A 25,944-nucleotide genomic window follows, 5' to 3' on the forward strand; every position below is an offset into this window, starting at 1 on the left:
AAATAGATCTAAATATCTAGAATAGATGGATTAGAAAAAGAAGAGCAAACAAGGTCGTATTTTTATTCAGGGTAATAATCTAAGAGTATGCCTACATTTGAAAAATTAGGTTTGAGGCCAAAGTGGAATAAAACAGGTAAGGAAATTAAACTTGTTAAATTTTTGTAATCGTTGTAATGGGAAGTGACATCTCATAAACTTGTCTAGGAAGAAAATCCTGATCTTCTGTAATAAAGTCAATATGTGCAGAGAAATGGCATAAGAGCCAAATTAAGGGTTGATCTGCTTTCCCTGAAAGAAATACCACGACACCTTTTGTCAGGGCTAACCTCACAAGTGGTCCTGGGTGGCAGTCACACAGCCTGTGTCTTCTGAATCCTCTGGTAATGCTGTCCTTCTCAACAAATCTCCCCAAGGTCTGGTACTGACACCTGAAATTCCATCATTAGAAAATTGTTCTTCTCTTTTCATCCTTTGTCTCATGCTAAAATGTGAATTCTACAGAAGAATAACACCCAAAGCTTGTCAGTCATTTTTGTCTGCATGGTGATGAGTTTTGAATAGAAAAGGTGAATAAAGTTTGAAGTAATCATCTGTAATGGGAAGGGAGATGCTAGGAAAGGAGGAAGGCCCTGGAAGATGCAGGAAGGCACTGGGAAATGTAGGAGGGCACAGGAAAAGAAGGGATGTCACGGTGGGACAGTTCAAGCTATTGTCATGAAGCCAATGGAAAGCTTCACAGTCTATTTAAATCCAGTTTTAATAATTCTGGAGCAAAACTGTATGAGGGGAAATGTTGATGGCTAGGTTCGAACTCTGCTCCCAAGAGCTAAGCAAATACACAGGAAAAAAAAAAAGCATAAGTAAAGTATGCTCAAACAGAAAATAAAGTATAAAGTAGCTAAAAAAACAATCTTTTGTTTTGAAAATACGATCCTCAAAGGGTCATTACCCACTTATGCCTTTAACTACTGCATTTGTTTTTCTGTTTCTACAACATGGTTAGACAGCAGGAAATACAAAAGCAACTCTTTAAGAGGAAGGTCCAAGGTCAAAAACATAAGTATTTCTCAAAGTGTGTTCCATGGATTACTTGAATGAATTGATGCTAGAATGACATGGAGGAAGGTCTTTGACTCTGGATAAGTGAGTTTAAGAAAAGCTTTATACTATAGGTTTCTCTTAGAGTCAAAACATGTGTTAAGTAAAATCCATTTCTTTGTTGTCCAGATCACATTTCTCATTATTCATTGCAGTTCGGTATGGCCATGTGATTGAGTTCTGACCAATGGCACGTGACATCTGGGTAGGAAATATGTACACCACTTTCTGGCTTGACCCATAAAAACCTTCTGTTCACTGTCTTCCTTGACTTTTGTCTCTTCCTACTCTCTGGAATGAAAATAAACCTGGGGTGATTTGGGAGCTACACATTGAGGAGGATGAAATTCTAATCGACGGTACTTAACTTTATGAATTACCCCTTGGAAGCAGCCGCCCAATCAAGGACTATAAGAAGAATCCCCCCAAAACACCAATTCAAAAGAATACATGCACCCCTGTATTCATAGCAACATTATTTACAAAAGCCAACATCTGGAAACAGCCCAAGTGACCATCAGTAGGTGAGTGTATTGAAAAAAAAAAACTACAGTACATTTACACGATGGAGTACTACATGATGATAAAAAGGATGGAAATCTTACCTTTTAAGACAACATGGATGGACCTGGAGATTATTATGCTCAGTGAAATAAGCCAGTCAGGGAAAAAAGACAAATAGTATATGATCTCACTTATATATGGAATCTAATTAACAAAGTAAACTGACAAACAAAATAGAAACAGGGACATTGACACATGGCACAGACTGACAGCTGTCAGAGGAGAAGAGGGGGGGGATTGGATGAAAGAAGGTGAAAGGGATTAGACAAAACACATATGCATAACTCATAGACACAGACCACATACAGAAGGGGGAAATGGGGGATGGGTGGAGCTGGGCAAAGGGGGGGGATGGGTATATGGATATCTGTAATAGTGCCAACAATAAAAAATAATAATAGAATTTTTTAAAGAACTATAAGACTAGACCATGCCATGAGCCAGAGCTTATGTCAAGCAACTGAGATTTCAGTGCGGTTTTTTTTTCCCCCCTATTACAATAGCATTTATCTTAACTGATAAAATGTTTTACATTTTAAATATCTGAAAGTTAAAATCATGTTAAATTTTATTAAACTCAGTTTTTCCAGCTAAGTTCACCATAGAGCCTTTATGGTTTGGTTTTGTTTTTAATTGAAAAACTATTAGCTAGTAGAGTGCTTTCTAGTTTGGGGAAGACTTCACTATGCCTTTCTTCACTCCCCCACCCTTCTGGACATTTATTTTAGCCAAGAGAGGGAAAGGACTGGGAAACCAGACATGGTCAAAACTATGAGGGTGTACAGCACCAGGGATTTTATTTATAAACTCACCCACAGTGCCATGTTGGAGATAAACATGGATAGTCCAACCCAGAATTAAACAGGTGAGCTCAAAGGACTGAAGCTTGTTCTCTGAGGCTCTAAAGTTAAAGGAGAGAAGAACCAAGAATTATACATAGCAGCTAAGGATTAGTAAGAAGGGGCCAGTGTGGTGACAAGGTTCTCACTTTTTTTCAAATTGCATTATTTTCTATTTTCATATGAGATTATCATACAGGAATATTAATTACTAATAATGGTTTTGTTCAGCTATTTTAATAAAAATATGCACTTTGATCTTATATTAGGACTCTATCAGAAAGATCAACTCAAACTAGCTTAAAAAAGAAAAGGTATTTATTGGTCTCAGAGGGAGGGCAAGCCTCAGGACTGGATTGGCCCAACAGTTCTGTGGTCCTCAGACATTGGCTTCTTTTGGTCTCTGTGTTTGTCCTATAAGATCAATAGCATCTTCAGTTTGTTTTCCTTTATGGTGGCAAGAGCTACAGCTGTTCTAGGGTTTGCATCCTTATATCACAGGAGAGCTTATCCCACCCCCAAAAACACCTTCTGTCACATTTTTAAAATCTAATTTGGATCAACATCCCTTCCTGCACCTGCACGTATTTCAGTGTTCAGAAAAGTGCCATATACAGAAGTCCCCCTTTATCCATGATTTCAGTTATTAGCAGTCAACCAAAGTCCAAAAATATTAAATGAAAAATTCCAGAAGTTAACAATTCATAAATTTTAAATCTCAGGCCATTCTGAGTAACATGAAGAAATCTTGCTCCATCTCACTCCATCCCTCACAGGACGTGAATCATCCTTTTCTCCAGCATATCCACACTGTGTTCACTCCCTCCCTGTTACTCACTTAGTAGCTTATTAGTAGGTTATCAGGTGAACCATCAAGGTATTACAATACCTATGTTCAAGTAACTCTTATTTTACTTAATAATGGCCCCAAAGATGAGTGGTGATGTTGGCCATTCAGATATTTCAAAGAAAACCATAAAGTGCTTTCTTTAAGTGAAAAGGTGTATATGTATGGTGGGGGAAGCATAATTTACACAGGGTTTGGTACTATCTGTGGTTTCAGGCACCCACGGCTGTTTTGGAAAACATCCTCCCAAGGATAAAGGGAGCTATGGTACTGACTGACCAGTGTCTGTGTTACCCTAACCAGTCACTATGACAAAAGAGACCATCCTGATTAGATTACACGGGTCCCATCCCTCACTTGTAGTTGGTGGTGAAATTGCCATAAGGATGACAAAATCACAGATCAACTTTTTAATCAATTATATAAAATGAGTTAACATTTATGTACCAGACACTTATCATAAGCTAGCCACTATTCTAAGTATTTAAATATATTAACTCATTTAACTTCACAATAAATCTGTGAGAAAGGCATTATTAAACTCTTTTTACAAATGCAGAAACTGAGGCACAGCTAAGTTACACAATTTGTCTGACATTGTAAGGCTAGTAAGTAAGAGAGCTGGATTTTGATTCTAAACAGTCAAGATCCTGAGTCTATGCTCTTTTGTCCCCGTGTTAAAGTTTTTGTAAAGCCGTCATGCATATATAAAGTTCACACACATGCTATACATATGTAAATAAGCACTCTCTTACATGTGTCAATATATTTATACATGTTTGCACATATACATACACACATATATATCCACATACACACACATATCACATTCACACACTCACATATCGGATAGGAAGTCCAGCTCTTCAAACCTTATGATTATAACAAAGGTGCCATCTGGCGTTAGAACCCTCTAATTGCAGAAAAAGCACTCCAATGGAAATAAAGATTCTCAAATAATACAAATTTAACTTGCAAAGTAGTCTAAAATCATAACATTAGAGCTCTGTCTCACTCTTCAAGGGCATCTTTATCATGCCTGAAAACACATTTAACTGATTTTACAACACTGCTTCCAGCTGGCCCTGCACACTTACTCTTTACGTGACTTGCAAAAGCAACCCCTGAATGGGAATCACTTCAGTCTCATGCCAAGGGAGAGTATACACAGATTTGTTTTTCATTTGTGAAAAAATGAGTTCTCCCATATTAATATTGCATACCAAGCCGCTCCACCTTTAGCACCCAGTCCAGCCTGTGCAATGGTCTGCCTGTCCCCAATGGCTGGCCTTGGAGGCAACATGGTACTTTTCTTCCTCTTGCAATTCATGGATAAAATGTGATGGTTGCAAATCTTACCCAGAACATGAGACTACATTATGGCAGACTCCATGTTTAATTTCTCTAGATGTTTTGTTGAACTTCAGCCCTGAAATTGGCCTGCCATAATGGAGTAGCCCTCCAGGGGATGACACCTTGACTAGAAACCCAACCCTGAGTTTACTCTCCCTTTCCAGAACAATTATTTTTTCATTTGAATCTACTTTCATAATTAACATTGAATTAAAACAAGGTCACCAGAAGCAACACCCTCTAGCCCTGACCTTCTTTCTAGTCCTACTCCACTGAAACTTACCCAGTCAGAATTTCCTCCAGTTAATGATTTCATAAAGCTGCCGGTAAACCAGAGGTGTAACTTAACCTGTTTACCCTGACTACTCTCCTAAAAAGCTCTGTGTAAATCTAGAGTGATTGCCTCATTCCCCAATGAGCACCCCCTTAAAAATAAATAGTGAGTTACTGTACACATACACACACTCACACATAAGACCCCGATACTGTGAGCTTAACCTCTGGGCTGCTGAACACCAAGTTTCTCATAGCACACAAGGCGTTAACAGTGTAGTGTTATTTCATTACATTTAAGCTAGTTGAGAATTTTTGGCAAAATAGAACATTCCCTTAGTTCAGACTCAAGTAACAAAGGTTACACAAATGCAGATTACACAATTTCACAGCTGTATAACATCAACATATTTTTTAAAGACATGAAAAGAGAAGGTGCTGGGCTGAGGTTCACTGGCACATGGCAAGCAGCATGGTTTTCAGAGGTTTTCCTTTAAATCAGTATTTCATTAATTATTTTGGCACTAGGGATTTATCATAATCAGTGTGGATTACAAATGTTTGAAGATCATCAGTTCTCCCGTGGGTAGCAAGTGTGCTCAAAAGCTGTCTCTGCTCCTTTGGTCCACTGGCAGACACCAAACATTTGCCTCCTAGAACTTAGGTCCAGAGTTGTAAATACAAGTCAGAAATAAAGAAGTAGCGATATTTATATATTCTTTTTATCTTTACAAAATCTGGATGATTCAGAGCTCAAACTACCTATTCTGGCAGGAGACTATGAAAACATTTCTTCAACACCCGTGAAAATACTGCACCTGATTAACATTCTTTATTTCTCAATCTTTTCAGTTCAGCTGCATTTTCTTTTTGCTGTAAATTCTTCCCTTTGATTACAAGAGCCCTCCATGAGTCCATCTGTCAGAGAGCCTTTGGTGTTCTTCGTGAGCCAAGAAACAACCTCACCCCTCCACTCCTCCTGCCAGCCCAGTTCTGCCATCTCTCTTCTGCCCTAGATTCCCTGTACAGTAGCCAAGAACTGGGTACCTGGATCCAAGTTTTAAAATGAACAAATAATGAGGGACCTTTCTGCCATGATAGAAATATTCAATATCTTGCTTAGAGCTATAGATAGAAGAACGTATAGAATGTTCAAACTCATAGAAATAAACACGTAACATCTAAGCTCTCTTCGTATGTAAATTATACCTCAAATTTTTTAAAAAGAGCAAATAGCCCCTATGCCCATTAAGAAATTCTTTTTGGTGGGCATTATTTTATTCCTCAATAAAATGCCCATTTGCCAGCAGCACACAAGGCACCATTTTCAATTTAGCCTTTGCACTATGTGTTAGTAATGAAGGTTCCCAGAGAGAAAACTTAGTGACCCAGGACCCAGCTCCAAAGAAGATACCACCTCCAGGATGAGAAAGTCCAGTGTGAGGGTCTGCTATGGCTCCCTTCCAAAACATTCATACACAGGATGCTGTGATTCCTTAAATGTGGCAGAGAAAGTAACTTCTGCTGAAGACTCAATCTTCTAACATTCAAGAGTCATGTGAAGAGAGGGCATAAGGAAGCACCTAAGTATAACAAGGCTACCGTTCAAGGAGGTGCCATAACCAGATGGCCTGCCTCTTATTCTGATTACCTTCAAGCAATGGCAAGCATTTACTGAGTGCTATTTATGTGCTAGATGTAGTTCTAAATCATTGACTTGTATTAACTCAATCCTTGTATCTTCTTTAGTTGTTACAGAGGAAAAGGTGGTACAAAGTGATAGCCTTCTCTACCATGACAACTTAATCTCCTTTCTCCTTTCCCACCACTTCCTCATGGAAGTCAAAGAAATGGGGAAGGACGTAATGTATGAAGGGCAAGACAAGGAAGGAAATGAAAGGAAGAAAGCGGCCAGACACATAGGTCGCTTCCACAGTTAAAATCCAAAGGAACCCCAAGCAATGGCACGTGAAGGGCAGGGAAGTGAGTGTACCCTACCTCTGGGCACTTTTTCTGTAAAGAATTTAAAAACAATAATAAAACTGGCTAAAAAGTTTATCTGTTTTTTATTATCACCATGTGCTGAGAATTCTAAACAATGTGAGTGAGAAGCTACTGTTTCTTAAAAAATCTTTGGTTGGTCTAAGTTCTAAACAATTATTATAGTTTCTTGTTGATTTTAACATTAATTGCAAGTCTCGAAAGTAACACATTTTTATTAGTCATTCTTTAATAAATATTAAATTATGCATAAAGTTAATTCAGAAAACTCCCAGCTATCTAATTCAGCCCTCAAAATACATACATTCAGTTACACACATTTGTTTTAAGGATAAGTTGGTAATAGTTCAGAATCTCATGGTTGCTTTGGGCACAATTCAACTCTCTAACCCTATGGTACTACTTATTTCTGTATTTATGCAGCAAATTTAAAATAAACAATGACAGCACCGTGATTATAAAGGCAAAGAAATAGAATTTGAAATACTTTAAATTACCATTCTATGTGACTACTTGAAGTTTTTACCATTTTGAAACTTTTGGAGAAAAAAATTCATTCACCCCAGTGTCAATTCCTTGGTGGAAAATGCAGCAGAATGTTAGGTACAATGTGAAAAGGCTTTCCCAGAGAAGGTGAAGCTGTGCCCACTGTAAAGACGCAAAAGAAAGTAGGACACAAGAGCATCAGCTCTGATTTTACTCTCTCTTCAATGCAATTTTTTTTCTTTTCTATCTTTTTTTCTGGTGTAAAGCTTTAGATGAGATTAACCAGACAAAAATAATTGTAAACTACCAGAACCAGCTTTGAACAATATGTAGTGAGACATCAAGCTTTAAAACTTATCCTTTAAAACAGCTTACACAGATTGTATGAGGCCATAACTATACAATGATAAAATATAAGGAAATGAACATTGCCTATGAAAAGGAATTAAATTTTGAAGATTTCCAGAAAAAAGAAAAAAGATGACAGATTTAAGTAAACTGTAGTGTCTGAATCCCTCATTTTCAGCAAGAACTGGACACTTACTGTAAAACCATGGGTCAAAAATTGTCAATGTCCTCTGTCATTCAGCCATTTTAAAATGATTTTTGCAGAAGAGTTAAAACTTTGGAAGTACTTACCAGAAATAATAGATATTTCTAATGAATTTTCTAGTGAAGATATTTTAGTGAAAATTTTCCTACTGAAAAGTATTTCAAAGCCACTAGAAATGTGCCTGAAGAAAAAAAAAAAAGAACATTATTGCAATACCTGGAACACAGGGATTGGGATTTCTATAAATTTCTACCAAAGTTATCTTTATATGTGAGATTTTTTCCTATTTGTGTATCTGTTGCTCACATGAAAAAAATTTGAAATTAATAAAAAGTATTTTTCCACTAAGTGTGAATGAAAATAGATTGCCAAAACAGCTATACTGTCTATTGAAATGCATATGCAAAGAAGATAGATTTGTCATTTACAAATTTACAGAAATTAATGCTCAAAACAGAAACTGTAATATCATTCATTATAATTTTAGGACAATAAATATAAGACTGTTCTCTTTTCCCCAAAAAATATATTAATATAAGTTAAAAGTATCAATTGATTACTTTTTTCTTTCTGGAACTATAATGTTAATTTTATATTTTGCTAGTATGAAGAAAATAATATTTTTACTATGTTTATTTTTTAACCATTATTATTATTCAGTTCATTAACCAGTTCGATACAGAGCAGGGACTTTTTTTTTTAATGATCCCCTATGACTGTTCAATATACTACAAACATCACTGGAACCAGATATAAAAAAAAAAAAAAAAATGTTGAGGAAAGGAAACAAACTATAGATAGCTCTGTGTTTCGGAGCTCGTTTTTATTATCGGATGTCTGGAATGTTATAATAGCTTTCAGCATTTTTTATAGTATTTCTCTTCACTCCTTATTCTCATGTTGTTGTCAGATATATCATCCAAATATTATGGCCGAAGTCATCAGTGACTGCCACATTTCTGTATCAGAGGAGCTTTCTTGGAAGTAGCTATCTGCCTGAAAGGAAAGGCAGAGGCCAGAAGGGCAATGATTTTACTTGTATGTTTATTTGAAGGCACTGCAGGTAGGGAGGGGCAGATGGAGAACAGGAGTCAAAAGCCAGCCCTTCCTGTTTGCTGCTGACTTATAGCATGGCAGTATACTAATTCCCCAGAACTGAGATGGAGAAACCCCAGGAGAAATCCAGTTATGTCAGTTAACCATATGATTGTGGACAAGTTTTTACTCTGTTTGCTCATCTGAAAAATGAGGGGGTGGGCCTAGATATTCTCTAAAGCCCCTTCCAACCATAACATTCAATGGTTATGACTCATTTGCCATAGCAGTTTTAAACTATGGATGGCCCTAGATTTGTGCCAAATTTACAATGCATCAGAGTGAAGAGACAAACAGCCACTGAGCCAGGGACTATGAGTTAATCGCCAAGTCACATTTGGATAAATGAGAAAGTATCAGGTTCCTGTTTAAGGGACCAGGTGTTTTACATAGTGTGTGGTGTTCTTCCATAAATGTTGGCTTCTTAGATCATGTCTACATTCACAAGTCCTTCTATAAACCATGTCACTATCAACTGAGACAAACACCAAAGCTTTCTCTTTCCGTGTTACCTGGAACTCCTTTAATCCCATTGGACAAGAATTAGGTATAAGTAATTTTTTAATTGCCACAGATTAATCTAGTTTACACAACAAATATTTCCATATGGGTAGGAGCCAGTTTTCTGGTATTCGGAGGGCAGGCCAGATCTCAGAGTGGTCTTTTAAATCAAAAACCAAATGTGGAGTGAGCTCATTCACTGGAACTTTGTTAAGGAGAATTCATTTCACTTCCTTGGCATAAATTAAGCTGTAGTGAGCTAGTGAAAGATTCTACCACCTTTCACTGAGATGGTAAATTGAATTCTGCAATGGAGGTTAAAGAGAGACCCGGGCCCCTGGAGAATGTGACGGAGGTGGGACGCAGTGGGGTGTGTTGGTTTCCTGGCTGGAAGCCAAGTAGGAGCAAAGAAGGGGCTGCAGTGAGGCTGCAAGCCCGCAAACCTGCCTCCTTCAGTGGGAGAATGGTGACAGTCTGTGCGTGGGATTCCACCTTGGTTGTGGTCTGGGGAAGAGAAGAAGGCAGAGAATTGTCTGCAGGAGAAAGCAGTGTGACGACCATTAGAACTCTCTTCGCAGACTGGGGACAACCCCACCAAAGGCGAGCAGCAGCCCACGGAGGGCCCCTCTCTCCCCGATGTGTGCAGGCTGGTTTTTGGGGCCTCACGGTGAGCAAGAACGTCCATTACCACCTCTTTTTCTCCATAAACCTTTCAAATGTAAATGTTCCATGGGCTTCCTCCTTAGATTTCTATGCACCTCAGACTCTCCACCCCCTCGGAGCAGCTTCCTTCACTCCCATGTCTATACTTCATCACTATATGTGTGCTGCCAAGTCCTGTCACCTCAGCCCAGACCATTCTCCTTTGAGCAAAACCCCCAGGTCCACCTCTTCACTGGAACATCCCTTAGACACCCCAAACTTTTATTGGAATCCAAACTAGATACCTCTACTCTCACACATGCCTCAAGTCCTCTCGCTAAATGCCACCAACACTCTCTCACACACCCGCCTCAAACATGTGAAAGCCAACCTCAATTTCCCTTGCAACACCGTCCAATGAGGCACAGTGTCATATACACTTTGTTTTGTTATCGTCTCAAATCTATTTGGCCTCTCCTTTTCCACAGCTACTGACTTGATTCAGCCCCTCGCCATCCATTTCCTGAAGCAGTGCCCTCGCCTTCCGATTCCCAGGAGTCACCGGGCTGCCAATCTTGTTTCTTCCCTTCAGTCCTCCCTGTACTTGAGGAGTGAGCTTTCTAAATGCAATACGATCTGCTTACTCCCCTGCTTCAAACCCTTTGATGATGCCAAAAACGAAGTTAAAAGGCAAATTATAAAATGGAGCAAATGTATGCAGCACATATGAGAAAGAATTAACACCCCTAATATATGAAGAGTGCTCGTATACTGGTGAGAAGACAAAGAATGAGGCAGAGAAACTTGGGCAAAGGCTGTGAGCAAACAATCCATCTATTAGAAAATGAAATGATCAAAGAAGCTATTAAAAAGCTCATGAGCTCCTAGTGTCAGGTAAATGAAAATCAAAAGGACAATGAGATTCTATTGCCTTTCACCTCTAACACTGACAAAAATTAAGAAAATTGAGATTATCTAGGGCTAAGAGGGTATTTAGACTTATGCATTTTTATATATTGCCACAACCTTTGTGAAGAGCAGTCTGCCAGTGTATAGTAAAATTTTTAAAAGAATGAAACTTTAGGGCCAGCTATCCCACCTAGGACTCTGCCCAACAAGAAAAAGAAAAAAGAAAGAAAAACAATATGTAAGGATATGAGCATAAGAATGTTTATTAAAGCACTCTTTGTAACAGAAAAGAAAAACCTGAATGGCAGTCAACAGAAACAGAATTAAGGTATATGCATATCATGCAGCAATTTAAAAGAGTATTATGCAGATCTAAATGGATTATCATGGGGATTATCAATACCCATGTGTATTGATGAGTTTTTTTTTTAAAAAAAAACAGGTCACAGAGTAATGTCTAGCATAAACTTATATTTGTAAAAATTAAGCAGTCGTAAATATATTCATATATTTGTTTAGAATAAAGATGTGAAAGGATATGTACCATGGAAGGAGGGGTGAAAATGGGGACTAAAAGAAAAGATTCTTTTTTTCTTTATACATCTCTGATTGTTTAATACTCATTTCTCTTTATCCCAGGTCCCTGTTTATTTTCTTCATGGCATGCCCCCATCACAGTTCATAATTAATTTCTTATGTTGATTTCAAACATGGGTTTTGTTTATCTCTTTCCCACCAGAATACAAATTTTGTGAGGACAGAGACCCATATACATCATGTCCCCAGAATCACATAGGGCTCGGTACTTAGAAATATTTATTGATTATTATTAATTAATAAGTCAATGACTTGTGTAGATTTAAGAAGAAATTAAAAAGTCAAAACTCCTAAAATGGCTCATAACAGTTTCTAGAATAAAAGCTTAGAGCACATTCATTCACCATCTGGTTCCTGGTTTCCCTGCAGCCTCATCTCCCAGGACCTCACACCATAGCCCCGTCCTTCCGGGAGTTCTGCTCTTCAAGGCTAAGATTCCTTGAGGGTAGGGACCATGTCTTATTGGATTTTGGATTCCTGTGCCTTATGCAGTGCCCAATATGTTGTAGTTCCTCAGGGAATGCTTATTAAATTATTGCCTCAGTTGTAATGGGGGAGGGTTGAATGAAACACTTAGCCCGGAAGTAGGGGAGCCCCTCCTGAGAGTGGCAGCAATGAGAGCTGCCTTGCCAGTTACAAGCTCTGGAATCTTGAGAAAACTACTTATAAAATGGATATAACCACAACATTAACCCTTTTATATGGTCGTTAGGGCACAATGAGTTATCAGATATGAATGTACAGATATTGTGATTTTGTAACTGAACAAAAACAGGGGTCTGGCTGCCTGCTGCCATAAAAGCCAAACTCATGAGGCAGGTGCTGGTACAAAGGGACAGAGGTTTGATGCAGGTGCTGTGCCATCTGGCAGAGTCCCTTCTCAATGACTGTCTCCTCCTTCTGCCATGGAAAAAGTCTAACAGTACCCAGCAAGACCAAGACAAAATCTAGTGTCCAGAGTTTCTGCTCCATCTTAAAGTACAGTCCTTTGGAGCCCACAGGCAGCTACTGAGTGGCCTTGGTCCCCCTCCAGGTAGCTTAGCTTGTTCCCAGCTGCTGTCCATTTCAGGTTCCCACGTGGAGCCTGCAAGGCCATGGGCCAGGCGGCTGCCAGAGCCACACGGTTGGTTGCATAAACCCTGGGCGAGAAAGCATGCAAATGCACTTGCGAGTCCATCACCTGGTTGGCAAGAGAGAGAGGCTCCCTCCTGGAGGCCACAGGCCACATGGTTGTTAAGGCCACATGGTCATAGAGAGAACAGGCAAGTGCACCATGTGAGTGCAGGTCACGAGCAAACAACAGAGTCTCTTTGTTCCCTTGGGATTGTATTAGCTTGGGGTATGGGATGGACCAGGTGATTTCTCAAAATGACCAATCAATTTCCCAAACTTTTGCACGCTTTAGGTGGCCCCATCTCCTAACCAATCCCTTCTTTCCCCAGGCTAGACTGGCGGGCCTCTGTGGTCCAGCACCTCCCCAGGCACCATTTTGACTTCCATGGTGCATGTGTTTGACTTCCCTTGTCCCCACCCCCAATCTGGTAAGCGGGGCTGAGGGCTTTTTTTCTCTATCCAATTAACTTGTTAGTGCACCCTGGCACTTCGGCTATTTTACAGTAACAATTTTTATTATGGTAGATTTGATGTCACATTTCTTTCTTTCTCTAAATTAAAATTAGTCTGTACTAGATGCCAATTAATGATAAGAAACTACAATTGTTTGTGTTCCCAACCGCTGCCCTTAAGATCATTCAGAGGCACCAAGGGCCTTCCTCTGTCTTCACATTTGAAGAGGACTCTCTCATCTTCAGTTCATACCACGCATTTATGAATGTGCTTAAGGTTCAAGTTCTGGTAGCACCCACGCAGAAAGGCAGTTCTGCACTTTCATGCCCAGCTGGGACATGTGGTCTTGTCCCAGCCAGGACCATTGGCATCTGGATGTCCAGATGCCCTTCCAGGGTCCTGGTAGCACTGTGACAAGCCAAGATGCTGTTCATAGCTCAAGAACTGACGGGCTTGCACCCATTTCCAGCTTTGAAAATTGTTCTCCCTTCCCCAAGTTGCCCACCATCTCCACTCTTCCAGCATGTTTTCCTCCCTCTCTGAAAGAACATAGCATAAACCCTTCCCAGAGGGGTCCTCAAGCAACTTCTGAGGTCCCTGAGATGAGAGAACACAAAGGTCTGCTTACCTTCTTCATGCCAAGGTATGAACAAAGCACAAGTGAACAGTCAGTGAAATTAGTCTTCTACTTTATTGTTATTAAAACAATAATCAGGATAGAGGAATCGTCGTCGTCGGCAGCCGTCCGTCTCGAGAGACGATGGTGTAGCTTCTTAAGAGTCTATCTGCACCGCCGAGAATGGCTGTGCAGTCCAACTCGGGAGTGACATGGTATCTGTCTCCTCCCGTGTTGAATCGACATCTTGTGATGACGCTGAAGCTACAGAGCCTGGGCAGGGTAATATGGAGGGTCTGCTGTTGCCCATGCAGCAGACCCCCCCTCTCTTCGCAGCTGAAGGGTCCAAGGGAAAGACGGAGTCGATACAGCTTGGGTTCAGGTGCGCCGCAGGAGTTGCCGGTGTTGACTACAACGTCAAACCGCCTTAGGGACTCCGGCTCCGGATTTTCTGTCGGGGTTTACTCCCTTAGCCTTTCCCCTGAAGAGGTATGCCGCAAGGCAGCGGAGGTTTTTTGGAGTCAGAGTTTTCCTTCTCTGATGTACCCTGACTGGAAGATCGAACCAGCGACACTTAGCTCGCAGGCCGACGCTCAATCCACTGAGCTAAACCAGCCAGGGCAGGATAGAGGAATAATAGGAACCTATTATAATGCAGTTGACTACAATTCCTGTAAAAGCTTTCTGTTAACTAAATCCCAAAACTATAGCTCAGAATTGAAAACGGACCATTGTAATGGTTTACTTAGTCCAAAGAATAAAGTAACTCCTTCAACATTATTGATATTATCATCATGATATAAAGGAAACCCCCTGTGCATTCTGACTAGATAATTCTGTTCTTAACACAGAATTGAAATTTACTGAAGCAATCAGTTGTCCTGGGTATTCCATTTTCTTTCTTCCTTTCTTTGTTTCTTTCTTTCTTTGTTTCTTTGTTCCTTTCTTTCTTTCCTTCTTTCTTTCCTTCCTTCCTTCCTTCCTTCCTTCCTCCCTCCTCCCTCCCTCCCTCCTTTCTTTCTTTCTTTCTTTCTTTCTTTCTTTCTTTCTTTCTTTCTTTCTTTCTTTCTTTCTTTCTTTCTTTCTTTCTTTCTTTCTTTCTTTCTTTCTTTCTTCCTTCCTTCCTTCCTTCCTTCCTTCCTTCCTTCCTTCCTTCCTTCCTTCCTTCCTTTCTTTCTTTCTTTCTTTCTTTCTTTCTTCTTTCTTTCTTTCTTTCTTTCTTTCTTTCTTTCTTTCTTTCTTTCTTTCTTTCTTTCTTATCCTCACCCAAAGAGATGCTTATTGATTTTAGAGAGAGGGGAAGGGAGGAAGAGAGATAGAGGGAAACATTGATGTGAGAGAGAAACATCGATCAGTCACCTCTCATATGCACCCCAACTGGGGACGTCTCATACATGCCCTCGGTGGGGACCAAACCTGCAACTGAGTGTTCCATTTTCAAAGGAAGCCACCTTTGCTTGACAAGTCTCCATGAGAATGCACTTCTTTATGCCTCTTTTATACTTAAGCTTGTGTGCTAGCTCTTCTCTAGGAGGTCCTGTAGTAGGTCTCAGCCCTCCATGAGGTGTGGTCATTTCATCAGCACTCCAAAATTCTCAGTTAAGAAGCTGGTGTCTTCCGTAGAGGCTGCTGCTCACTGAATGAGTTACCCAGTGGCAGCTCCCCTGCATTGGGATCACCTGCTTCTGCACATGGCATTCCTCTCACCATAGAACTTCACCACTTTTCTGACAACCAAGGTTCTTGCTATTTGCCTTGAGGTTCAAAGTGCTGTCTTTCATGTCACATCTTCTCATAGATTCAGGTAGAAAGTTGTGATGCACAAGTGAGTCGAGACATCCTAGAAATAGACCATAACTGATAGAGTAAAATCTGGGAGCAGCTCCCTTGTTCGATGTCCAGTGTGTATGCTGCTGTTACAGCATCCCAGCCCTGTGACTTTGGCCAAGAAACAAACTGATCAGACTTCAGATGCCTTATCTACGAAATAGAAGAGTAATTCCCCACAATTTAGGCCAAAAGACTGCAGGATCAACTACACTATACTACTTATGATAATGCATTCACAGATATAATTTCATGAGATGCTTTCCAGCTCCAAAATCTAATGTATTATTTTCAGGGGTTTTGTTTTCTTTTCCTTGAATATGAGTTTGCTCTCCAGTTAAATAAAAATAATAATCCCCACTTAAATCACAGATTATTGTAAGGAGTTTCAAATAAATTAAACTGTGCAAATATATTTTGAAAAGTAAAAAGTTTTGTTCAAATGTGAGATATCACTCTTAATGACTAACAATCCTCTTTAAAGATTGGTAAGCAAATGAAAGAGAATAAAACTAACCATAATTATATTCATATACCTAGACTTCAGCATGTGTTTGCCTTATTTACAAAATTATTTCTTGATTAAAAGACTGTTATCCTGAATTAGTAAACAAAACAGTTAAGTAACTTTAGGCAGCCTCATGCAATTTTAGTTAAAGCTAGAGAGGGGAAAAAATATACTTGATTATTCCATTCTTTCCCTGGACTATCGGATGGTTTCAGTCTAAGACTTTCATCTTGGTAAGGAAATACTTATAATCTATATCTTCTTATATTAACATTTACACTCTATCATAATTACATCCTCTAGTCTGAAATTTGGGTGCAAAATCAGGTGACAGTCAAATCTGGATTCTATGAAATACCTTTGGGTTTGATTAAGTTAGATTTGTAAACAAATGACTTTCCTAAAAACATGAAGTCATATAAAATCTTTTACTATTATGCCTTGTTCTCTTCTGACACCATAAATAAACCTCATTTCCCCTCAAAGGTTAGTGAGAAAAGCGCATTTTGAAAAAATCTCTCTTTCTGCAAAGATATTAGGTAATTGCTACCTGCTGCCTTCTACTTGCTTCCCTTTAGCTCCTAATGAAGAAAGTAAACAATGTTTCAAGTTGAGCATGTCTTGGAGCTCTGTGTTTTAAGAAGACTTCTACTATCTTGGCATTTCTACAAGGTCTGTTACATGATTTACAGTGAAACTGGCTGTGGTGAGCAGCCTAATCTCTACCAATGCCTGTAAAATCAGCCTTGCAACATTTTAACATTGTCTGCTATTACTTCTGATCCAGTCTCGGATTTCCTTTCTAGCTTCCTCTCATTTTTATTTGGCTTCCTTAAAAGCCTCCATTAGGCTAGCCTGGGTGTTCTAATTTTTTTCTTTCTTTTTTTTTTTTTTCTCTTTTAATGCACATTTATGGGATCTGCTGTGGGTAGCACACTACACCCATTTCTGTGGGAAGATCTAGAAGGATCAAGACTGATGGACTCCCAAGGGTGAGTCCAATACTGCTATAAGGTTGAAAATGACAAGGGATACGAATCATGAAGTAGTATTTGCAGTATGGAAGGCGTGTTGGAAGAGGTGTCTTTTATACTGAACAGTGAAAGAATAGCCTATGGCCCTGTGGGGACAAAGAAGGGACCATTAAACAAAGGAAACAGTGGGGGTAGAGGCAGTGAAGTGAGAAAACTCCCAAACATGTATGCAGCCTGGAATAATTCAGGTTGATTAAATCATTAGGAACCTGGAGGGAAGTTATGTAAATCAAGGTTAGAAAGGTAGTTACCAGATCCTGGGTATTTGTGGTTAGCATTGTGATCATGCTGTGTTAACAATCAACTTAGAAATCTGTTTTTTCCCTTATTAAATGCTAAATTAATCCTCTGTGCTAGGTGGAGGGAAGAAAGGTGAGGGGAAAGGAGTGTAAAGAACGAACGAGTCATGGTCCCTACCCTCAAGGAACTTAATGGAGGAAAGAGACACACAGACATCTTATAGCATAATTCATTACCATAAATAAGGTCCCATTCTCCATTATGGGTCTCTGAACTAGTATGAGAATACAATGTCTCTAAAGGCTAAAACCCACCCAATCCATCAGTCTCCAATAGAGAAACACCACATGACATTTCTTCTGTATATTTTGTTAGCAAGATCTTATTCTCTTTTTCTTTCTTTCTCTCACATGCCTGTAGATGCCAAAGTGATAACAAAGCTGTGCAAACTGTTAGGCTTGACAATAAATTGAAAACAGTTAAAATTAAATAGAATTTAGTGGGGACTAATTTAATTTAATGAATTATATTGAAAATAGTAGGGGCTCTGATGAATTGAAGACTATGTCTAAAATCTTCTCTGGGATAACTATGTATCTATACACAGTTATATGAGAGAATGATCTTGTATAACCTTTACCTAGTTTCTCACAAAGATAACATCTGGAAACACTATAGTTTAGGATACAGAACACTTCCATCACCACAGAGATCCTTTCTGTCACCCTTTTATAGTCACACCAACTTCCTACTCCCACCCTCTTCTGAATCTCACCACGCTGTGGTGTTTTGTGTGGGGGTGGGGGTCCAAGATGGATTCCTGCTGTTCACTCCCTGCTGAGAGCTCCCAGTCCTGTCCCCACCCTCTGGGCCTCACAGTCCAAGGCAAAGAGGATCTGCATTCCCCAGCATTGGAATCGCAAGCTGACAGGTCTGGACTGCAGCCAAGGATGCTCCCCAGGTGCTTCTCATCTCCCCTTAAACATGGGTGTCTGTGCTTACTGCCGTCCCACTGCCATTGCCGCTGGGGCTGCTGCCACCAGCACATCTTGACCTCTCTGCCCCGGCTTCACCACTCCTACCTGTCCAGATGAGCACCACTTCTTTATAACTTCGTACGTTGGACTTCCATTTATTTTCTGGAACTTCTGGTTATTTCTGGTTTTGCAGTAGTTGTATTCCTTCTTAGTTGTGGAGGGAGACAGAGCAGGTCAATCTAGGCCTCCATCTTGGCCGAAAATCTCCTTTCCCAGTTTATAATTGATTAAGTTTCTCTGTATTCTTGTCAGTATTTGCTGTCACCATTTTTAAATTTTAGCCTCTGGGACAGCTGTGTAGTGACATATCATTGATTTTTAACTCGTGTTTCCCTAATGGTCAGTGATGTTGAGCATCTTTCAATGTGCTACTCTGTCATTTGTATTGCCGTGTACTGTTTAATGATGGGGATGCATTCTGAGAAATGTGTCTTTAGTTGATTTTGTTGTTGTGAGAACATTATAGAGTGCACTTAACAAACCTTGATGGTATAACATACTACACACCTAGGCTACATGGTATAGCCTATTGCTTCTAGAATACAAACTTGTACATTATGGTAATGTACCAAATACTATAGATAATAACACTGTACATGAATGTTAATAGCAGCTTTATTCATAATAGCCAAATATTTAATAGCCAAGTAAGTTATTTGTATATATAAAAATAGAAACATAACAGTAAAAACATGGTATGGAAGATGAAATATGGCACACCTGTATAGGGCACTTACCATAAATGGAACCTGCAGGACTGGAAGTTTCTCTGGGTGACTGAGTGATGAGTAAATGTGAAGGCCTAGGACATTGCTATACAGTACTGTAAACTTTATAAACACTGTGAACTTCAGCTGCACTAAATTTATAAGGCAAGCACAAAAGAAAACAATGCAGTGTAACACAGCATATTGTTTTACAGCAAAAATTTTTATAAGTAGAAGGAACACGTTCTAAAATAATAAATACAAGTGTAACATAGTAAATACATAAACCAGTGACATAGTCATTTAGTATGATTATCAAGTATTATGCACTATGCATAATTGTGTGTACAATACTTTTATATAATTGGCAGCACAGTAGATGTGTTTACACCAGCATCACCACAAACACGTGGGTAATGTGTTGCACTCTGATGTTACAATGACTACAATGTCACTAAGCGATAGGAATTTCTCAGCTCTATTTTAATCTTATGGGACCAATGTCATGCATGCCATATTTCATTGTCCAAAACATTGTTATGCAGCACATGACTCTGTGTGTGTGTGTGTGTGTATTTGATAAATGTCTCTATATCTTTTGCTCATTTTCCAGTTGGATTATTGGAAGGGGGCATTGTTTTTTTGTTGTTGTTGTTGTTTGTTTTGTTTTTCTTTTTTTTACTGTTGAATTTTGAGATTTCGTTTTCTATTCTAGACTAGTTTTTAGCTTGTTTTTCATCCTCTTAACAGTCTTTCAAAGAACAAAGGTTTTTAATTTTGATGAAGTTCACTTTATTCATTTTACCCCTTATGAATCATGCTTTTGGTATCAAATTTAAAAACTTTTCACCTAGCTCTAGTTCCCAGAGATTTTTTTTCCTATATTGTTTATAAGATTGTTATAGGTTTATATTTTACAATGAAGTCTTTTTGAGTTTATTTTTGTATAAAATGTGAGACTCAAGGTGAGGTTAATGTTTTTGTGTCTTGATGTCTACTTGCTCTGGCACCATTTGCTTTCATACTTTTATCAAAAATTAGTTGGGAATTTTTATGTGGATCAATTTTGTGGTTCTCCATTTTATTCCATTTATTAATTTATCTATCCAGTCCTAATACTACACAGTCTTGATTACTGTACTACACAATAAATCTTAAAATTAAATAAACTGATTCCTCTCACTGTATTCTCCTTTTCAAAGAATATAAGCTATTCTAGTCCCTTTGCCTTTCCATAAAATTTAAGAATAGTCTTGTCTACATCTTCAAATAATAGTCCTTAGATTTTTGAATTGCATTGAAACTGTATGTCAGTTGGGGGAAAACTGACATCTTTAGTACATTAGGTCTTCCAATCCATGAACACACTGTGTCTCCATTTATTTAGAACTTCTTTTTATCTTTAATTAATGTTTTATAACTTTCAGCCAATAAATCCTGTTTATGTTTTGTTAGATTTACACCTAAGTATTTTTTTAGCAATTATAGATGGTATAGTACTTTAATTTTAGTACCCACATGTTCATTGCTACTGTATTAAAATACAGCTGATATTTGTATGTTGGTTTTGTTTCCTATGACCTAACTAAACTTAAGTTAGTTATAGGAGGTTTTTGGTGGATTCCTTTGGGTTTTATGCAATGACAATAACATCATCTGCAAATAGGGACAGTGTTATTTCTTCTTTTGAAACAGGTATAACTTTTATTTAATTTTCTTGACTTATTGCACTAGCCAGAAGTCCCAGCACTCTATTGAATAAGAATGGTAAGAGTAGGCATTCTTATCCTATTCCAGATCTGAGGAAAAAAGTATTTTTAGTCTTCCACATTAAGTATAATGTTAGCTATAGGTTTTTGTATATGCTCTTCATGAAGTTGAGGGAGTTTCCCTCTATTATTTTCTGAAACTTTTTATCATGAATCTGTGCTTTTAGTTTTTACCATTGCTTCTGCCAAACAAAATCTATCTGCAGAATTTTTTAACCTTGAGGCCAGCATCTTGCAATCCCTACAATGAGTTTGTCCAAATCATTATTCCTCCCAGCCATTTTAAAGCAAGAGGAAAGATGGAATGAAAGAGGCTAGTAACTACAGAATAAGCTAAAAATATTAATTCCCTTTCTCAAGTCATCATGTGGTTTTTGTCCTTCATGTTTATCGAGAAGTTTATCCAGTTGAGGTTACCGTCTATGTTCAAACAGCACAATCTCTTCTTCTAAGGAAGTCATGTCTTCCCAACCTCCAAAGCATCATTCCCTTCTGATAAATGACACCATGGGAAAGAATACAGGTTTTTATTTTTGCCCAACTTTATTCCTTTTCTTCCCTTCCTTAGCATTCTGTTTTCAAAGGACTTAGACCTTAGCCAAGACTTCAGTAAGGCCCTTGGTTGCCTCTACATGTAAAACCTCCAAGTTGAAATGCCTAAATATGAATTTATAAAAAACTAAATATAAGAAATCTTAGCTGTGGATAGACAGAGCTTAGAAAGACTAAGATATGATGCAAACAAGAAACTGGATTAAGAAACATAGAATACCAACTTCCAGCCAATATGGAGGCGTAAACAGACACTCTGTGTCTTCCTCCCTCCACAACTAAGAAGGAATACAACTACCTCAAAACTAGAAACAGCCAGAAGTTCCAGAAAATCAAACTGCATGGAAGTCCAGCAAACAAACATATAAAGAAGAAATACTCATCCAGACAGGTAGGAGGGGCAGAGCCGAGGCGGAGAGGATGCGGTGTGGTGGGGCAGCATCAGCGGCAGTGGCGGCGGCAGTGGCAGACTGGCAGAAAGCACAGTCACATGTTTTAAAAAGTCAGTAGGAACACCTGAGGAGCGTTCCCAGCTCCTCACTGGACCTTTCAGCTCATGGTCCCAGCACCAGGGAAAATCAAGCCTCATTGCTTCTGACTGTGCAGACTAGGTGGGGTTGGGGTGAAGGCAGAAACTGCCAGTCTCAGCAGAGTTCGCTTGCTTAAAGGGCCCCCATGGTCCTAGAATGTTCGCAGACCCACCCACTCTGGGAACGACAGCCAGGGCAGCAGCTAGAGGGGCGCCAGTCCAGTGTGGAAGTGGGAGAGGTGCCTGAAAAAGGTTTGAGTGCTGGGCAAGTGGCATTGTTCCCTCTCGGACCCCTCCCCCACATACAGTGCCACAATGGGTGAAACAGGTCGCCCTGTACTGATGAATCCCTAAGGCTCTGCCCCTTACAATGTAACAGGAGTGACAACTCTATCTGGGATGTGGAGGCAAACAAACACAGGAGCCTGTCAGAATGAGGAGACAGAGAAGTATGGCCCAAAACAGGAAACGAATCAAGGTTCCAGTGGGAGAACTAATCGACAAGGAGATAGTCAACCTAACAGACGAGGAGAGAGACAACCTAACAGACACAGAAATCAAAACAGTAGTGATAAAGATGCTCACAGACTTGACAGAAATGTCTGAATACGGCAAACACATAAGAGAAGAAGTGAAGGCTTTGCTAAGTGAAACAAAGGAAAATCCACACAAAACCAATGGTGAAGGGAAGGAAACTGGGGTTCAAATCAATGACTTGGAACATAAGTAAGAAAAAAAGCAGTCAACCAATGCAGAATGAGGAAGCAAGAATTGAAAAAAATGAGGAAACTTCCCAATTTTTGTGAAGGAGATGGACATACAGGTCTGGGAAGCATGGAGGGTCCCAGACGAGCTGGACCCAGAGGGACCACACCAAGACGCATCATGACTGAGATGCCAAAAATGAAAGATAAAGATAGAGTCCTGGGGGCAGTAAGAGAGAGGCGGAGAGTTGCCTACAGGGGGGTGCCTATAGGACTATCAGCTGATTTCTCATAGGACACTTTGCAGGCAGGAAGGGACTAGCAAGCAGTATTCAATGTGATGAAAGGCAACCTACAACCAAGATTACTCTATAGCAAAGCGATCATTTGGAATGGAAGGGCTGATGAAGTGCTTCCCAGACAAGGTGAAGCTAAAGGAGCTCATCATCACCAAGCCATTGTTATATGAAATATCAAAGGGACTACTTAAAAAGAAGAAAATCAAAATTATGAACACTAAAATAACAACAAACTCACAACTATCAACAACTGAATCTAAAAAATAAAAACAAAATCCAACTAAGCAAACCAGAATAGGAACAGAATCATAGGTATGGGGATCATTTGGAAGGTTATCAGCTGGGAAGGGGGAGGGGGAGAAATGAGGAAATGGTGCAGGGACTAAGAATCATAATTAGCACAAAATAGACAGGGGTGGGTGTTAAGAATAATATAGGAAAGGGTGAAGCCAAAGAACTTATATGCAAGACCCATGGACATGAACTAAGGGGGTATGGGATTGCTGGAGGGAAAGGGGGGTACTTGGCAGACGGGAGCAAAGAGGAAACAATTGGAACTACTGTAACAACATAATCAATAAAATATACTTTAAAAAAGAAAAAGAAACGTAAAATTTCTAAGCCAAAAAAATATTATTGTGAGATATTTGCTCTTTCAATATGTTTTCAGAATGAACCACCTTAAAATTAAGCCATCTGAAAATACCAAAGAACTATCGCAAAGTTGAATTTCTACAAAAACGGAAAGTACAGGTTAATTCTTATCTTAGTTTATTCTCATGAGTTTGATTATACGTCCATGTTTTAGTCTCGAGCTGCACCTAAAGTTCTATGGAATCCAACTAAAGATTTGTATAAGACAAGAATGGTTCTCTCAATATCAACATATTTTAGAAATTTTGCCATTAATCTAGACTTTTCCTTCAAGGATACAGATTTGCTCTTTACTTCTGTATATGGGAATCAAGAACAAAGTGAATAGATTCCCTCATGACATTGGCTTTAGCCATCACTTAAGTGAGTCTTACTATCCAGCCATACATTTTAATCTTTCCGATTACAAAATGTAATTATAAAGTCTTTCTGAACTGCATTTTGAACTCTGTATTCTGAGGTAAGCAATCTTTGTCAATTTATCCTAACTTCTTTCAAAAACTTCTATCGTAAGTGGTGCAGACTGAGTAATTCTTCTGATCTCATAGTGCCATGGGCCTTGGTAATGCCGTGTCCATTTCAGTCTGATTAACTTCGAATGAAGGAGTAAGTTCTGCTTTGGATACTTGGCAATGTAACCATAAACAGAAGACTAATCTTTCAATAATACAAGTTTAAGAAAACAAGAGGTGACTGGAACTCTGTTGTAATGAAATTGCCCGTGTATGGCAGCTTCAGGAAGGGTTTTTTTCTTCTGGGAGAGCTGAGAAAGCCACGCTGCCTCTACCCAATGAAAGTAATTGAGTGAATGATTTCACTTGTTTCTTCTTTGGACTGAATTAGGTCGTCGCCATCTGTGGAGTGTGCTAAATACCTTGGGGGAAGAAGGCTGTTTTCTCATGTCATTTATGTAATGGCTGTGTTGTCACTTGCCACCTTTGAGCAAAATCAATATGTAGCAGAAGTTGGGCCAGGTTTTCCACAGCTGGAGTAAAGTAGGGAATTGGGGCAATTGTTCAGTCAAATTGAGCATATTTTTAAAAAAGCAACCCTTTACTTCAAATTACTCAAATGCTTCAGGGAACATTTCTAATTGCCTTGGCCTAACACTTTTCTTCAGCTATTGATGTCTGGCCACCAAGCCTCTTGCTGGAGCCATAATCAAATATAAATGGGTGAGGAGTTTTGGGGGGAACACATTTTCTTCATATATTGGAAGGATGGTCAGGAATAAGAAGGACTGTTCTGTTCTGCATAAAACTGAAAGATATTAACAAGATACTGGGAAAGATCTACCAAAGAGGTGGTTTTCAGTTCCACTGAAGGAGCAGCTCCGAATTTCCCAACAATAAAATTAAGCTTCCCTGGGAAGCAGTCAAGTTGTCTGTAGCCGGAGGTGTTCAAAGAAAGGATTGAATCAGTGTTTCCTAAACTGTTGGTCACAACTCACTTAGGAGTTATGAAATCAATCCTGACCACTGTGGCTCAGTTGACTGGGCATCGTCCTGCAAAGCAAAAGATTACAGGTTCAATTCCCAGTCAGGGTACATGCCTGGGTGTGGGTTTGGTCCCCAGTCAGAGTGTATACAAGAAGCAGCCAACTGATGTTTCTCTCTTACATTGATGTTTCTCTCCCTCTCTTTCTCCCTCCCTTCTCCTCTCTCTAATAATAAATAAACAAAAATTTATTGTAAAAGAGTTATGAAATCAATTTAGTGCCATGTGATCAACATTTTTTTAACATTGAATAAAATGGAATGGCATGGAATAAGTGGAATAGAGTGGAACAGAAGAAAGTAAAAAATATAAGGCATTGCAGTAGAAATTAGTATTGTTTTGTGAAACTTTAATTACATGTATGTGCATATATGTGTGTGTACACATATAGATGTGTGCACTAGGTCATGATGTAAAATGTGTTTTCCATGTGGGCCACAGTCTAGTAAGTTGAAAAACACTGGATTAAACATCTAGTTGAGGGGATCTAAGTATTGGATAAGAGTGCTTGAACTACATAACTGTTAAGACATAACTCAAAAATGAAAACACAATCAGTTAAAAGGTTCACAATCTCCATAAGTAAAGATATTGGTTCTCCAAAAATATGTAACTATTTCTAATCCTGAGCCTGGACAAATATT

At 39.1% G+C, this 25,944-nt stretch overlaps 1 pseudogene; it reads left to right on the forward strand.

Annotated features, from left to right (window-relative positions):
• Positions 1 to 9,923: 9,923 nt before the first annotated feature.
• LOC150004210 (pre-rRNA 2'-O-ribose RNA methyltransferase FTSJ3 pseudogene) overlaps positions 9,924 to 25,944 on the forward strand; it is a 35,115-nt pseudogene continuing 19,094 nt past the window's right edge.

Source organism: Furipterus horrens, unplaced genomic scaffold (genome assembly GCF_987537825.1).
Source record: "Furipterus horrens unplaced genomic scaffold, mFurHor1.1.pri manual_scaffold_7, whole genome shotgun sequence".
NCBI classification, from domain to species: Eukaryota; Metazoa; Chordata; class Mammalia; order Chiroptera; family Furipteridae; genus Furipterus; species Furipterus horrens.